The sequence below is a fragment of the Fukomys damarensis genome, unplaced genomic scaffold (genome assembly GCF_012274545.1).
Source record: "Fukomys damarensis isolate Sample0158 unplaced genomic scaffold, DMR_v1.0_HiC HiC_scaffold_39, whole genome shotgun sequence".
In the NCBI taxonomy this organism is placed as follows: Eukaryota; Metazoa; Chordata; class Mammalia; order Rodentia; family Bathyergidae; genus Fukomys; species Fukomys damarensis.
Genome location: NW_022900951.1, coordinates 111,225,521 through 111,240,620, shown reverse-complemented (window position 1 = coordinate 111,240,620; position 15,100 = coordinate 111,225,521). Strand labels below are relative to the sequence as shown.

The following is a 15,100-nucleotide window of genomic DNA, read 5'->3' as shown; positions in this document are numbered from 1 at the left end:
GCAGTGGGAATTTCCCAGTACCTAGTATGTCTACACTGATAGCGGGCTGTCCACCCACAGTCCACCTAACCCATCTTTGCATCATTCTACGGTCACCACCTCCCTTAAGACCTGTAGTGGAAAACCAGGACTGGGTGGTCTGTGATCCTGTGATGCCGAAGGAGTGGAGACAGCACCAGCTGCACAGAGTAACAGGTAAATGGGAGCAACATTGAGAAGAGCTGTGCAGAGGTCAGGGAGAATCTGCTGCCACATATGCCGTCATTTAGAATGGAGTGGAAAGCCCTTTACAGAATCTCTCACTTAGGCACCATCAACCGTGCTTAGATCAGTTCGTGGGCCCTGTACGGTACTCTCAGTGTAGATCTGGGTGCAGATCCTATTAAGCCGTGACTTCTTCCACTTATTCTTCGTTTCCCTCTGTTTGATGTGGTTGCCACTGTAACAGAGAAACTCACTGTGCTTCAATTTTCTGATTGTAGAGACCTGAGACTAAAATCTTACCACCAAACTTTTAGTCTTTCCGAATATCTCAAAATTCTTTCCATAGCAGGTAGAAGGAAAAATAGACTGCACTGGACCGTCCAAATGAACTCCAGGATTGTGGGGATCCTACAAGTGCTGCTCAAGTTTTCTACAGTGGGCAACAAATGGAGGTAATCGGGATCAGTGCTATCTACCTAATAGGAAAAGCTGGCAACAATGGACGTGGTGGTGTTGGAGAATGCTGTCTGCATCCGCACGGAAGGTCAAATATTTGGCAGGAATTTCAGAGACAAAGGGCCCCAATGACAGAACACATGGACCAGTGTCTCTTAAAGACTTCACCCCTCCAGTTGTCTGCTTTGAAAGTCATTCAGCCTTGATGGGCTATACCATTTGTCATTTTTCAGCCTGAATTCCCTCATTAACACAGTGGGAATCATACCTTGTATTTTAGATGTTGTGAGACTCACACGCAGTCATCTTTGAGATGTGTGTAGCACACAGTAGGTGCCCAGGCTCTAGTGTCTCAGGTCCCGAGGCCCACATATTGGACAGAGTCTCACATATTAGGGTGGTTGGTTTCACTCCTTCTCTCACCACTGCAGGCCCACCTCTGTGCAGCTCAATGTACTTTGCCATAATCTCAGTTACATGCATATTTCCTCTTCTAGGGCAAGGAGACTCCTCGCTGTTTAACTGGACATCTTGGAAGCCACCACACAAATCCAGCTGTGATGGAAGAAGAAGCCCGTATCCTGGGGTTGTTCATCCCTGAGACTCATCCTGTGTTGCCCAGCTTGGACTCCTCACCTGGAGGTTGACAGGGCTCAGCACCCGGCAGCCATCAGGATTCACCACCATTTGTAATGTGCGAGGTGTGTAGATGGAGGACCTGTTACTTGGCAGCGACAGAGAAATTTCTCCTCATTTTTTCCTTACACAAATTCACTTCAATTTAGGGTGGGACGATACCTAAAAATTCAGATGCTTACATCTCATCACTTGCAAAAGAAGGTAGAAACGTACACTAGTCTGTAAGATATTCTTAAGCACTCTCTTACTGTGGACTCGCTGGAGACCATCTTTTCCTTTGATTTTTTACTGGCAGTATTTTCCTTCAAAATGTGGCATCAGAGGCCCAGAAATTCCTTGGGGTCAAATTCCCCTTTTCTTCAGTTCTTCAGGAACTGAAACATGTAGCTTTTACCCAGATTATTGGCATTTCTGTTCTTTCTTTTCTTGTTTATGCTGGCAATGTGTCAAACTACTTGAAATGCTTAGGTGATTTCAATCCTTAGGCGAGTCTTTGTTATTTGCCACCCAGTGAAACACTAGGGCATTAGAAACACAGAAAAATCTGCTTCTACACCCATGTTTCTGAAGCAGAGAATGCAATGGCAATCAAGGGTAACTTATTTCCTATTCAAAAGAAGTTGTGAAACTGAAATTGAACTGTGCCTCCTTACCCTCCTTGCTAAACATGGCCTGCGTCCCTCTGCCTCCGAGTGACATGGTCCTCTTGATTCTCTGTGTTGTGGTGGGTTGGGACGCTGTGGAGAAGCCTGAACCGAATGGTCCCATGGGTAATTCTGCTGAGCTGTGGCATTCAGGAAGGAGTCTTGAGGCCGTGGATCTAACGAGGTGCCTTCTCTATCTGGTCGCACACTCACGAGTCAGGATATCCCTGAAAGAAGAGGTGCAGCTCCTCTGAATTCAATGTGGGGTTTGGTCGTGGAACTTCCCCGCAAGTGCGTGCCTCAGCCACCCTTAACACTTCTGTTTCCCCAGTCATGTTATGGAGAATGCCCACTCACTAGGCGCAACACGGACGTATGGCAGATTCTTGCTGTAACAGGTTTCAGGACAAACTCGGGTTTCTCTAAAAGTGGTTTTTCATGTTTCTTACTCATAAATGTGAAAAAAGAATGGATTCTAAAGACTCAGTTAAAGGTTTATGAAACATATTTCTGCCTGGCCGGGGTGACTTATCCAAGATGTTAAAGTGCATGGACTCAATCCAGGTTTATGTAGCTCCACGTCTTCTGGTTTTAATCATAGGGCACGTAAAGCCTTTTTAATGGTCCTGATATCAGACCACAGGCTTTGGCCATGCTATATAATCTGTCTACCACTAGTGTGCATCCCCAGTCCATGAAGTCTTTTGCTTTTTTTTTTTTTTCTTCTGCTAACAGGGATCAAACTCAGAACCTTGTGCTTGTGAGAAGGCAGCAGCACCACTGAGCTAACTCCCTTGCCTCAAGAAGTCTTTGTAAGTATGTCTTTGGACCTTCAACAGGAAGAGATTCCTGAACTGCTAATTTCTCTCCCATTTCCTCTGAGTACAGTGATGCAGAGAAACGAGTAGCAGTAGAAATAATGGGATAAATTGGCGGGTCAGCATATGCTGTACTAAGGGGTTTTCACATATGGTTTCTCAGCCATTCTCTTACTTACTGAGACAATAGATTTAGAGGCTCAACAGCAAAGAGGACTGCTCTGATGAGGAAACATGGAAAGCCCATTGGCTCTGGCCCCTTGTTCAGGGTATAACAACTGTGTGGAGGGGGAATGGCCTGGCAATAGTAACTGCACTGTGCAGAGCTGCTCTTGCACACTGAGGACAGGAGACTTTGGTGTGTTAAATCTGTGATGAACAGTGTTTGTTTAAGGATGTCTCCTCCCCCTTCTGCATACCTACATTAAAACAGTGCACATCGTCAGTGTGATCTATGGCCTTGTGTAATTCAGAGTTGTTTTCTATGGGAGCAGGTCCTTACGTTCCCTTCCTTATGAGGTGGGAGGGATTGGGATGCTGGTGGGAGTTTTGCAATGTCTGGATTGTTTTGTGAGTGCATTGGATTCTGAAAACATTCCCTAGGAAAGGTGGCTTTTGTCTCTCTTATGGGAAAAAGAAATTTTGTGAGAAACAAGTGCTATACTATGGCACACCTGCCTTGGCTTGAAGTGACCATTCAGCCTCCGAATTTACAGTGAGCCACGTTCACTGGCAGAGACTTCAGAAGCTGAGCTGCCCGTGATGGGATGTCCTTCCCTACTGTCCCAGACACCCTGCTGAGAAGCCCGAATTTCCCTGTTTGCATTCACAAAGCAACTGCACATTGGCAGACTCTCAGTCCTCAGATATTTGGGATCCAGGCACGAAATCATGGGTGTTTTGCTTTGAGGGTTCTGTGCTTAGATATCAGAAAACTTTCCACTACACAGAGGAATCCGGTGTCAGGAATCTGGAGGTCTCCTAATTCAGGGAAAGGGGACGCAGTTGTACGGTCATGTAGTTCCTTAGAAGTCGCTCACCAGTTACACACATTCCGGCTTCTTCTTGCCTGGAGCAAAGAACTGAAAGAGTTAAATAAAAACGGTGCCAAAATTTTATTTGTAAAGGGAGGGGTAAAGGGGTATGGGAAAAACTAGCTCTGGTAAAGGAACTTAGGCTGAACAAAGAGAGAAAATGATGAAACGCACAAATAAAGTGGGACCATGTGTCTGAGACATGCCAAGTGAACTACGTGAGCCACAGGGTAGCAGGCTCCTTGTTGGATGTCTCTTCTTTTGTGCCATTCACATCCTCTGGGAGACTGCGAGATGGGCCAAACATGGGGTCCTGGGAATTATTTAGCTTTGTACCGAGATCTTGTTTTTGTCAGGTCCCACTTGTTTTCTCAGCTTCTTTCGCCATCCCCCATGTGGTAGTTACATTCTCTCCTTTCTCAGACAAAATACCCAAACCCCAGTGTGAAAGGGGAAAGGGTTTCTTTGGCTCAAAGTCTTTAGAGGCTTTAGTCCTTTTTCTTTTCCTCATCGAGTTTATTGGTATCTTTTAGGTATACAGTACAGTTACATTTATTATTGGGGTCTTGTACCTTCACATGACAGGTCTTGATTCTCATTTTTTACCCTTGTCCCTGCTCTCCCTTCACCCCCTCCTACCCTCCCCCTTGAGAAACACTTGATTTCCCATTTTTCATTTTCTCCTATTTTTTTTCTTTTCCCTTATTACCTTTCCCCTACCCTTCCCACCTTCCCTACACCTTTAGCCCCTTTCTTCCTGTTTCACATGGTCATTTATCTCATTAGGATCTTATGTACTCTTATAGTTTTTCACACCAGAGTAACTGTTCGGTATTTACACATGTGTGACTTTTTTGTTTCACTTAGGAGTATATCCTCAGTATGGATCCATTTAGATTCATTCATAGGAAAGGGGCTTCCGTCCTTCATAGTCTGCTTCAAAGGCAGGGTGACGTGGCAGACGGGCCTTGTAGAGGAAAGGCAGTTCATGGCTCCCACAGGGTAGCAAAGGCAGCAGAGGTATTGAGCGGCTTTTCTCGGCCCCTTTTACGCTCTGTGTATGCTACGGGGATGAGGGCAGTGCAGAACCAATCAGTGGACTGATTCGTAAGTCAAGTCATGCCCTTAATCCCAGCATTGCACCACAAATCTGTCACACATTCATGATCCAGCTACCTCTGAAAAAGACTGCATGAGGCTTTGGGTGGACATGTAGACACAGACCACAACATTCCTCCCCTGGACCCCAGAGACTCATGCACATTCCTTTATGCAAAAGACAATTAGTCCAAGAGTTACCAAAGTTCTAACAATTTCAGGATTGCTGAAATGTCCAACTCAATAGTTTCCTCTGAGATTTAAAGCAGATGTAGCTGCAAGTCCTTCCACAAATGAAAAGATTGTTAAATATTTCCAAGCTTCAATGGCACAAGATAGACATTTTCATTCCCAAAGTTAGAAAAAGGGGTGTAATAAGCAATGGAAACATAGCAAACACAATTCCAGCAAGGCAACATTAAGTCTTGTGGTTCCATGTCCAGCATTTGAGGCAGTCTACGGCAAGATATGAGCTCTAAAGGGCTTGGCAGGCTCCACCCCTTAGGTGGTTGTAGCTCCCACAGCTTCTGTCTTGGGACACCTCCGCTTCCTCCTTGCGGTTTTCCTTACACTATCCAGGTTTCTGGCTTCGCCAAACTTCTGTGGTCGCCACTGTACTTTTGGCTTCCCGCCCACAGCCTCACACACTGCCTTCCCAGGGGCACGCTGCCTGGTCTCCTAGGCCTTCTGAAGTCTGGCTGGAAGCCTTCCTGACCCCACAGATCTTCGACTCTGCATGCACCTTCAACAAACACCCCATAGAGGATGCCAAGGTCTGCCGCCAGCTGGCGCAGTAGTCAGGCTTCCTTCTCTCTTGGCTGTAGGGGTTGAGAACCTGTTTTGCTGAGCACTCGGAAGCCAGTTCCAGGGAACAAATTCTGTAGGCTGCCACCCTTCAGGATCATGCCGCCTGCTCTGGGGCTTTCTTCTCAAAGCAAAGTCTTTCAACTTTGCTATTCTGTGCCCGTAAATGGGGGAGTCCTGCTGCTTCTTGTGATGCCCTCAGGCACTCCTTTCTGTTCTGTTCCTTCTCAGTTGGGAAGAGATCCTCTGGTCTGTCCTTGCAGTCCACAGATTTCCTGGAGCTTCCTTTTTGCCCCAACTCACAATGATTTAAATCATTCTGCTGGACTCTTTGCTCTTGATTCTCAGCACAGATCTTCCTAAAGGACAGCAGCAGCCATGCTACTACCTCAACATTAGCCTGCCTTGAAATTTCTTCTGCCAGATTACTTCAGATTAAGTAGTCCACCACCTTAATTTAAATTTCAAGAAAAGTCTCTGGACACATGAAAATGCAGACAAACTTCCTGCCGAGCTATAACACCCATCATGTGGTGTCCAGCAGCCAATGCAGTCCTTCTTCCCAGCAGAAACCTCCTGCGCATGGTCTTAGCAGCTTTCTGGTCTTCTGCGTTCTGACCAGAATATCTCATACAGGGAAGCCTATGGTGTTCCAGCTCTAATGTTTCAGGTGTCACTGAACTGAACAAGAACCTTTCCAGTTTGGCTTTAATCGATCTCCTGGTGTTACCTCTCTCCGAGTTTTTACAAGCACTTGGTCTCCAGTATGGACACTAGGTGTTCTCCCTGGGCCAGGAGCTGGTAGCACTGTTTCCAGACATTTGCATAGCTTCTTTTACTTGGCCAAGATTTATAAGATACTGTAAGAGTCTCATAATAGCCGCTCAGTCTACTATCATCTCGGAGCATAGAAATGACCTTTCATTTAACATTTCAAATAGGCTCCGACTTAACCCAGTTTTGGCCATGTTAGGAACCCACATGAGTTTTATTGGAAGATTAGAGCCAGGAGTCAGATTTCTCTTGTCAGAGTTATTGCAGAGCTTGCTTTAAGGTCTGATAGGCTCTCTACCTTTACAGAAGATTGAGTCCACCAAGTGGAAAGAAAGTGATACTGTATTCCTAATGTCTTTGACACTCCCTGAATTATTTGGGAGGTACGGGGAGGTCCATTGTCACCCTGGAGAGACTGGGATAGTCCAAATCTGGGGATGATTTCTTTATGAAGCATCTTAAGTACCTCTCTAGCATTTTCTGAGTGGGTAGGAAAGGCTTCAGTCCAGCCGTGAAGGTGTCAACTAGAATCAATATCTGTGTACATCCTCTGCATGGTAGCATAAGGATATAATCTAGTTGCGAGTTCTACCCAGGGTGTTTTCTTCTCCTCTGTACAGGTTCTAAAAGAGAAGCCGTTCGGGATTGTCTGGAGATTTGTAAGCACAACACGGGCAAGCTGTGCAGACCCGTTGGATGGTCATTGCTAGTCCCAGTCCTGTGAAAACTTGAGTGATGGTGTCTAGTGTGGTATCTTTTCCCATGTGGGAGGAATCGTGAAGTGTTTTTAGAGCCTGCCTTCCTTGGGGAAGAATCAGTTCATTTGACATACTACAAGAGTCCATTTACAATTCCTTCTTGTCCTATGACCTGTTTATCCTCTTGTGGGGTATAGACTGGTTTTAATGGCTCCTCAGGAGTTGAGAATAAGGCTGGAGTCTTAAGGGGCTGTAGGGCCACCCTTTCCACCTCTCTACCAACCTTTCGCTAATATCAATGCCCATGTAAAAGCTACGAGCTCTGGCTTTTGAGCAGAGGTCCAAGGGGATGTTTAGCTTCAGTCACCTGTTGTAAGCCGACACCTGCATAACCTGCCTGTTCTTCTCAGACTCAGGTCCATCCCTCATTGAACCGACCCTCCTCAGGATCATGGACAGGCAGGTCACTAATATCCTGACTGCCTCCATACATCTGGGAGATTACTTGTTCACAAGAATGGCTAACCTTTGTACCTTTAGGCATCAAAGAAGTAGGGCTAATAGTAGTGCAAGTGTTTATGAAACCTCAGTGGTATCTAAGAGGATAGCCTGATACTTAATGAGCCATCCCCCTGTTAAGCACAAGTAACCTTTTGTTTCCAGAATACCTCTGACCTGGTGGGGAGTTAGGACTTCTAGTCTCTATCCCAAAATTAAGTCTGTAGCTTCTTGTGTCAATACAGCTGTGGCTGCTATTGCTCTCAGCCAGGTTGGACACGCAGAAGCCCCCCTGTGTAGTATCTTGGAAAAAAAATCCCCTGGGTGGAGTTCTTGTGTTAGTCTTTGGATCAAGACTCCCAACCAAAGTAACACCTCCCTTTTCTGATACAGAAATAAGATTTTAGGTGTTTTAAGTCAAGTATTCCCAGTGCTGAAGAGTAAAGGCACACTTTATTTTTCTTAAGGCATGGTAAATCTCTTTTCTCCATTCTAGGGGCAAAGATCCAGGGCCCTTTAGTGCCTCATATAAAGGTTTTGCCATCAGTTCAAAATTAGATATAAAATGCTATACAAGCCGGCCATTCCCAGGAAGAAATGAAGCTGTTGTTTGGTGGCAGCATCTCCAAGATCAGGGCCTGGATCTGATCTCTACCTAGCTGTCATTTTCTGGGGTGAGACTATATCGGAGATATTGATCTTTTGGGAGGAATAGTTGAGCCTTATGTTTGGAGATTTTTATTGTATTTCTTTTTTTTATGGCTGAAAATGCAGTAGACTTACAGGGTGTGGTTCTTTTGGGTTCTGTTATGAGTAACGAGTTGCATATTCACTTTAAAGCTCTTCCCACAAACTGGACATGTAAAATGTACCTGTTGGCTGTGGATATTCCGATGGCATGCAAATTATGAATCCACAGTAAGATTTTCTGCACACATTTCACATGTGTAGAGCTTTTCTTCTCTGTGCATATTCTGATGAGAAAGAGGCTTGGAGAAACAGGGGAATTTCTTGTCACACTCAGGACAACGAAAGGGCTCGATTCTGGAGAATCAAAACAAATTTCATCACCAACACAGTACTAGTGGGAGTCTTCCTTGCAACTCTTCTCAGGGAGGGCAGGGTATGAAGGCTGTTTGAAGCTCTTTTTGCTCTGAGTGGGCTGGAAGTTGGTTGCTGGTGCGTGTCTATGGTCATGCAAACAAGGTTTGTTTTCTGAGCAAGAGATTTACCATGGTGAGCACATTCACGTGATTTTTCAGTGTGGCTTTTCTGATGCTATGGTAATCCCGGGAGCCACACGAAACCTCTCCCACCTATAGCACTGTGTAGCGCTTCTCCTCTATGTGTCCCTTCAATGTACCGGGACAGATGTGCCTGCTGGCTGAAGCACCACATTTGGTGCACTTCTATACCTCTCACCAGTGTGCATTCTCCTGTGTGTCTTCAGGTTGGCTCTATAATTGAAGGTCTTCGCATAGTCGCCACCTTTATACTTTTCTCTCCTGAATGAATTTTCTGATGCGAAGCAAGTTCTGAGTTATCCGTGAAGCTTTGGTCACATTCAGGACACTTTTTCTCATTTTTGGCTTCTTCCAGGGTACCTCAAGAATTTCAGAAAGTGATCTGACCCCTAAACTTTGAGACAGTTCTGCTAAGAAGGTATGGTTTTCAGTATTAACTAAGACACTTATTAACGTTTTCTTGTAAGTGGAACTTCCACCTGACATTTCGCTATCAGGGAGGGATTCCAACTGCATCCTCAGAGGACCTTTGTGGTAGTGGACTAGGGGTGCAGCAGTGGAGCGGTTTTCTGAGGAAAGCTCTTCAAGTTCCAAGGCCTGTAGGCTGAACTGCTCATTGGTCACAGTAGGAAAGCTCTTCAAGTTCACGGCCTCTAGTCCTAATTGCTCATTGGTCTCAGTATTGATTTCTTCTCCCATCAAAGTTCCATCCCTGAATCAGTCCTGTGTGGCTTTTCTGGTAAAGGACCTTTGGGTAGGGTGCAAACTTATACATTCCTCTGGAGAAAATTACAGAGCTAGATGGTCAAACAGTATTGGTTCCTCGTCATCAGATTCTGGAGTGTTGGCCGCACCTGGGTTGTGGAGGACACCTTGTTCAAGTGGCCCTAGGGATGCCTGGACAAGGGGCTGCAGGAGCACCAAGAGGCACACCCTACCCAGGCAGGAGCAATAGAAAGTGAAGCCCACTTCAGAAGTCATAAGGGACGCCTGGTCTCTGCAGATTTTTTAAATTCCTTCTTAGCTAACGAGGGAAGAGTTTGTACAGTGTTCTGGTTAAATTGTTGCTCGGTTTGGCTTCAAACTGGAATATCATCTGCATAGTGTAAGATGGTTCTTCCTTCTAGGTTTAGGCTCCTCCAGTCTCTTTCTTGTGCCTGAGCAAAAAGGTGAGGGCTACCTCCACACTCTTGTTGGAGAATGTTCCAAGAATATTGCTGCATTTCTCTTGCAAAGGACTTTTCAATCCAAAGGCAAACAGCACCCGAGAGTGTGAATGCAGAGGGGTGGAAAAGAATGTGTCTTTTAATTCTAAGACTGAGAACCGGTTAGTATCCTTTTGACTTTTGGAGAGAACTCTATTTTTATCTGCCTCTAAAGGTTGGAGTAGAACGACAGCCTTGGTAGTAAGATGGAGGTCTTGTACCGTCCCATATTTTCTCAAGGGCTTTATTACAGGGAGAATGGGAATATTTCACTGAGACCGACAAGGTTTCAAAAAGCCATATTTGAGAAACCTGTCTATGAGAAGTTCGAGGTCTTTATGTGCTTCTGCCATGATTGAATACTGCTTTTGATTAGGAAATTACTTGGGATCTTTTAGTCTTATCAATTCCTGGTGTACCTGAATTTGCTGTACCAGATGTTCCCTTGTACCTTCCCTCAAACTTGACCTGTTGGCTAATTTGGTCGGGGAGACTTGATAGAGTCCCACCCATGGAGTAAAATATGTTTTGGACTTAGGTGGAATTTGAGAATTGACTCAAATTTTGAAAATAAATCCCTTCCTACCAAGGGAGTAGGACACTGTGGGACAATCAGAAGCTCAGGGACAAACATTTGACCATCAAAGCGACAGACCAGAGGAAGAGTGAAGAATATCCGAGTAAGCACCCCCTGCACCCCAACTATGCCTCTAGTTTGCCTCTGTTGAGGGGATCGTAGCTTCTGCAGGGTGGCCTCCTTCCCTTTTTGCAGCGTATTATCCATGTGCATCGTGCTTAACCTTTATAGGACTCTTGGTTTTTCATCTGAGGTGCAGCCAGTGGCCAAGATGAATTGGACATCTTTCCACGGTAATTCAAAAGCAAGGGTGAAAGCTTGAAACCCATCTGCAAACTTACTGGGGTCTCTTCTGACTGCTGACCTAATCTGTCCTTGTACTGTTGGACATCTGCAACTGAATAAGGGGCATGATTTCCTAGCCTGAGGGTTGAAAGTAGAAGGTGGAAGAGACCTCCCAGGATCATCAGGTAGGTCAGAAAGGCCCTCATCCCCCTGAGAGAAAAATAGTTCCAGAACAGAGTCTTCCTGTTCATCTTTCACCATTTCCTGTGATGCAGAATCACAAAACCCTGAACATAAAGGCATTTTACTCCACCATTTATGTTCCAAGCAGAAACTCTGTAACTGGAGAATACTCTGTTCTTTTAAAGTACCATCTTGTACCAATCCTTTGCGACTTCTCAGTTCCTATTGAATTCAGACTATATTACAACAGTAAATTAGCCGTTCTTGTTTAATCTGTCGCATTTTTAAGGATATGGCCTAGTGGTGAGGTCAGTGGAATCTGTGTGGTGATGGGATCAAATAGATTACCCATCTGCTTTTCTTGGGACCTATAGGGGGAAGGAGACACCTAGGCCTGCGCTTCCTAACGGAGGCGCCCCACACATAACGAAGAGACCTGAAGTCCACAGAATGCCTGAAGGCTTTTTTTCTCCGTGGGAGGGATTCCTTAACTCCTTATTAACAAGAGTCTGGTCCCTCTGTTGGCCTTGACCTGTCCAAACTTTCTCTGAGGTAACGGCAGATCATTCCTCAGCAAAGTTCTTTTTAGCCACCTACTTGAACCCCTTTGCTGGCTCAACTTGTATTTATTCTCAAACTCTGGATGACTTTGCTGATATTTCCAGCCACTTGATGACAGAGGGAAACCATGTGGGAAATCGTGCTGCATTTGTTTCAATGGAAAAAACACTAAAATCTGGGATGGCTCTGTTTTGATATGCTCACAGTTAATTTACCTTTTAAATGTTAAGTGTTGTTCTGTTCAAGCATTCAGCATCATTCCTCACTTTATCTGTTTTTTTCTGAGTCAATATAAACCTTGTTCTAAATATTACCAAAAATGTACACATATATAAGGCAGATTGTGGCGGAAAACTGGCGATTCACCCCCTGGGTTGCCCCTGGAGGAAGCGGATAGAATCTGAGATGTTTGTGTCTCTATCTCCTCTCATCATCCTTCCAACCATTCCTGCAGGATCCAGCAGCGCCCTGTCCCATACTGAGTGCACGCACACCCCTGGTCCCTGGTGAAGTAGCCGGATGACCTTTGCCATGTTCCCCACAATGCGATGGAAAGAGCCAGATCAGCCAGGCCCTCTCCTTTGCAAGTGTCTCCACCTCTGGGCCACATCAAAGTTAGAATCCAAGGAGCTGTCAGCTCATCATGTCACTGCTGTTCACAGCGTAAGTATAATTCTTCCTGGAGTCATTGACTTCTCTGAGGAACGGTGACAGGTTCTGGGTGAGCCTGTCTCTGTTTTTTGTGAGGTGATTTTGCTCAATGCCTTCCATCAGGTTTTCAGAGCACAAAAGCATCGGCTGCTGTTTCTCTGAAGCTGGCTCTTCGTGAAAGTGTTCCTTAGGTCAAAAAATATTTTTCATTAAATGGTAACAAGCTGAGCATGGGCCTGTACACAGACCACTGATTCCTACTGTGTTCAAATATGATGATGTTGAGAGTATGTCATATGGCTTTTGTCCTTGACTCTGTGAATATAGTGGATTACATTTATCGATTTACGTATGTTGAACCATCCTTGCGTCCCTGGAATAAATCCATTTTGGTCAGGATGTATGATGTTCTTGATGACCCTCTGTATTCTGTTTGCCAGTATCTTATTGAGGATGTTTGCAGCTATGTTCATTAAGGAGCTTGGCCTGTAGTTCTCGTTTTTAATTGCGTCTTTCCCTGGTTTGGGAATCAAAGTGATACTTGCCTCCAGGAATGAATTTGGAAGTATTGCTTCCCTTTCAATTTCATTGAAAAGTTTAAAGAGTAGTGGCAGTAGTTCTTCTCTAAATGTCTTATAAAATTCAGCCGTGAATCCATGAGGACCTGGGCTTTTCTTTGTTGGTAAACTTTTAATGATATTTTCAATTTCACTGGTAGTAATTAGGGTGTTTAGGCTTTTTATCTTGGTTCAATTTTGTTAATTCATAAGTAAGTAGAAATCTGTGCATTTCTTCTGTGTTTTCCATTTTATTAGACTCCATGTTCTCAAAGTAGATATTTATGATCCTCTGGATTTCTGTTGGATCTGTTGTGACTCCACCTTTTTCGTTCCTAATTGCACGGATCTGAGCCTTTTCTTTCCTGTTTTCACAAGGTTAGCTAAGGGTTTATCCGTTTTATTTATTCTTTCACAAAACCACCTCTGTGATTCATTTATTTTTTTGTATCATTTACTTAGGTTCTATTGCATTGATTTCTGCTGTAATCTTTATGATTTCCTCTGTTGTACGAGCTTTGGGTTTTTCCTGCTCTTCTTTTTCTGGGAGTCTAAGATTTATCATTAGGATGTTTATTTGAGCTCGCTCTATGTTCCTAGTTTGGGCACCAACTGCTATGAATTTTCCACGTGGAACTGCTTGCATTGTGTCCCACAGATTCCTGTATGTTGTATAGGTATTATCATTTATTTGTAAACAAATTGTCAGTAGCACAGGAACTAGGAGAAAGAATCAACAACTGGGATCTCCTCTTACGAAAAAGCTTCTGCACTGCAAAAGAAACCGTCATCAGAACTAAAACACAAGCTACATTGTGGTAAAAGAATTTTAGCAGCTGCTCCTCAGACAAAGGACTGTTGTCTAGAATATATAAAGAACTGCAAGAAATCAGCCCACCCCAAATATAAAGACCTGATTCAAAACAGGCATCTGAAATGAACAGGCATTTCTCAGGCAAAGAAGTAAAAGCAGCACGTAAATATATGAAAAACTGTTGCACATCACTGGTCATTCGAGAGATGCAGATGAAAACAATACTGAGATTCCACCTCACCCCACAAAGAACGGCTGCTATCAAGAAATCAACCAATAAGAAATGTCGGGTTGTGGGGAGAAAGGAACCCTTCTCCACTGTTGGTGGGAGTGCAGACTGGTGGTGCAACCACTATGGAAATCAGTATGGAGATATCTCAAAGAGCTGGGATTAGAGGTTCCATTTGACCCAGCCGGCCCTCTGCTGGGTATCTTTCCAAAAGAATTAAAAGAATCATATCACAGTGATATATGCGCACCTATGTTTATAGCGGCACAGTTTGTCGTAGCTAAAATTTGGAAAGAGCCCATTTGCCCATCAGTTGGAGACTCGATAAACAAGACGTGTTTTTTTCTATAAAATAGAATACTACTCAGCCATAAAAACTCTGAGAAACTAGAGTCATTCATAGGAGAATGGATGCATAATACGGTTATACTCAAGTAAGATGAATATGACACACATGTGTAAATACCAAATAGTTTCTTTGGTGTGAGAAACTAGAATTGTAAACAAGATCCTAACAGTATAAATGACGATGTGAAATAGGAAGAACAGGGCTAAGATTATAGGGGAACTGGGAAGGGTAGGGGAAAGGCAATAAGGGAAAAATATATGAAAAAATGCAAAAATGCAAATACAATTTGTAAACAGGGAAGGGAGAAGGGGGTTGTTAGGGACCTGTCACTGCCATTGTAGGCCACCCTTCTGGGTTCTTTATGTTCTTCATGCCTCCATGCCACTGTGTTGAGTCTTCTTTTCCCAAGGCTGTGACAGTTTAGAGAAATGAAACTTAGCTTCTGCAAGGCTAAGTCCTGAAAAGGCATCAAGGCTTGTGATAGGTTAAAAGCAACCACCTTGCTCACAGATATGCAGTGGCCCAGCCCTAAACCAATTAAGGACCATCCCTTCTTTGTTCTCTCTCTCATCTGCTCTCCTGAATAAAGTCTCCTGTTGGACCTCTCGGTGTGTGGAGCTGTTGCTGAGTGTCGCTGACCCTCTTCAGGGGTCAAGGGAGCGCAAGCTATTGGGAAAAATGAGAACCAAGATCTGTCATGTAAAGGTACAAGTTCCCGATGATGAATGTAACTGTACTGTCTACCTAAAATGTACCAATAAATTCAATGAAGAAAAAT

General features: G+C 44.3%; 1 long non-coding RNA gene and 1 pseudogene across 1 annotated transcript; one reads left to right on the top strand and one right to left on the bottom strand.

Moving 5' to 3' along the window:
• Positions 1-600: 600 nt before the first annotated feature.
• Positions 601-12,325, top strand: LOC117284780. Its single transcript, XR_004515870.1, has 4 exons — positions 601-656; positions 1,158-1,361; positions 2,679-2,755; positions 12,177-12,325. It is a non-coding gene; the product is annotated as an uncharacterized LOC117284780 (long non-coding RNA).
• A 30-nt stretch (positions 12,326-12,355) lies between these two features.
• Positions 12,356-15,100, bottom strand: part of LOC117283218 — a 50,274-nt pseudogene continuing 47,529 nt past the window's right edge.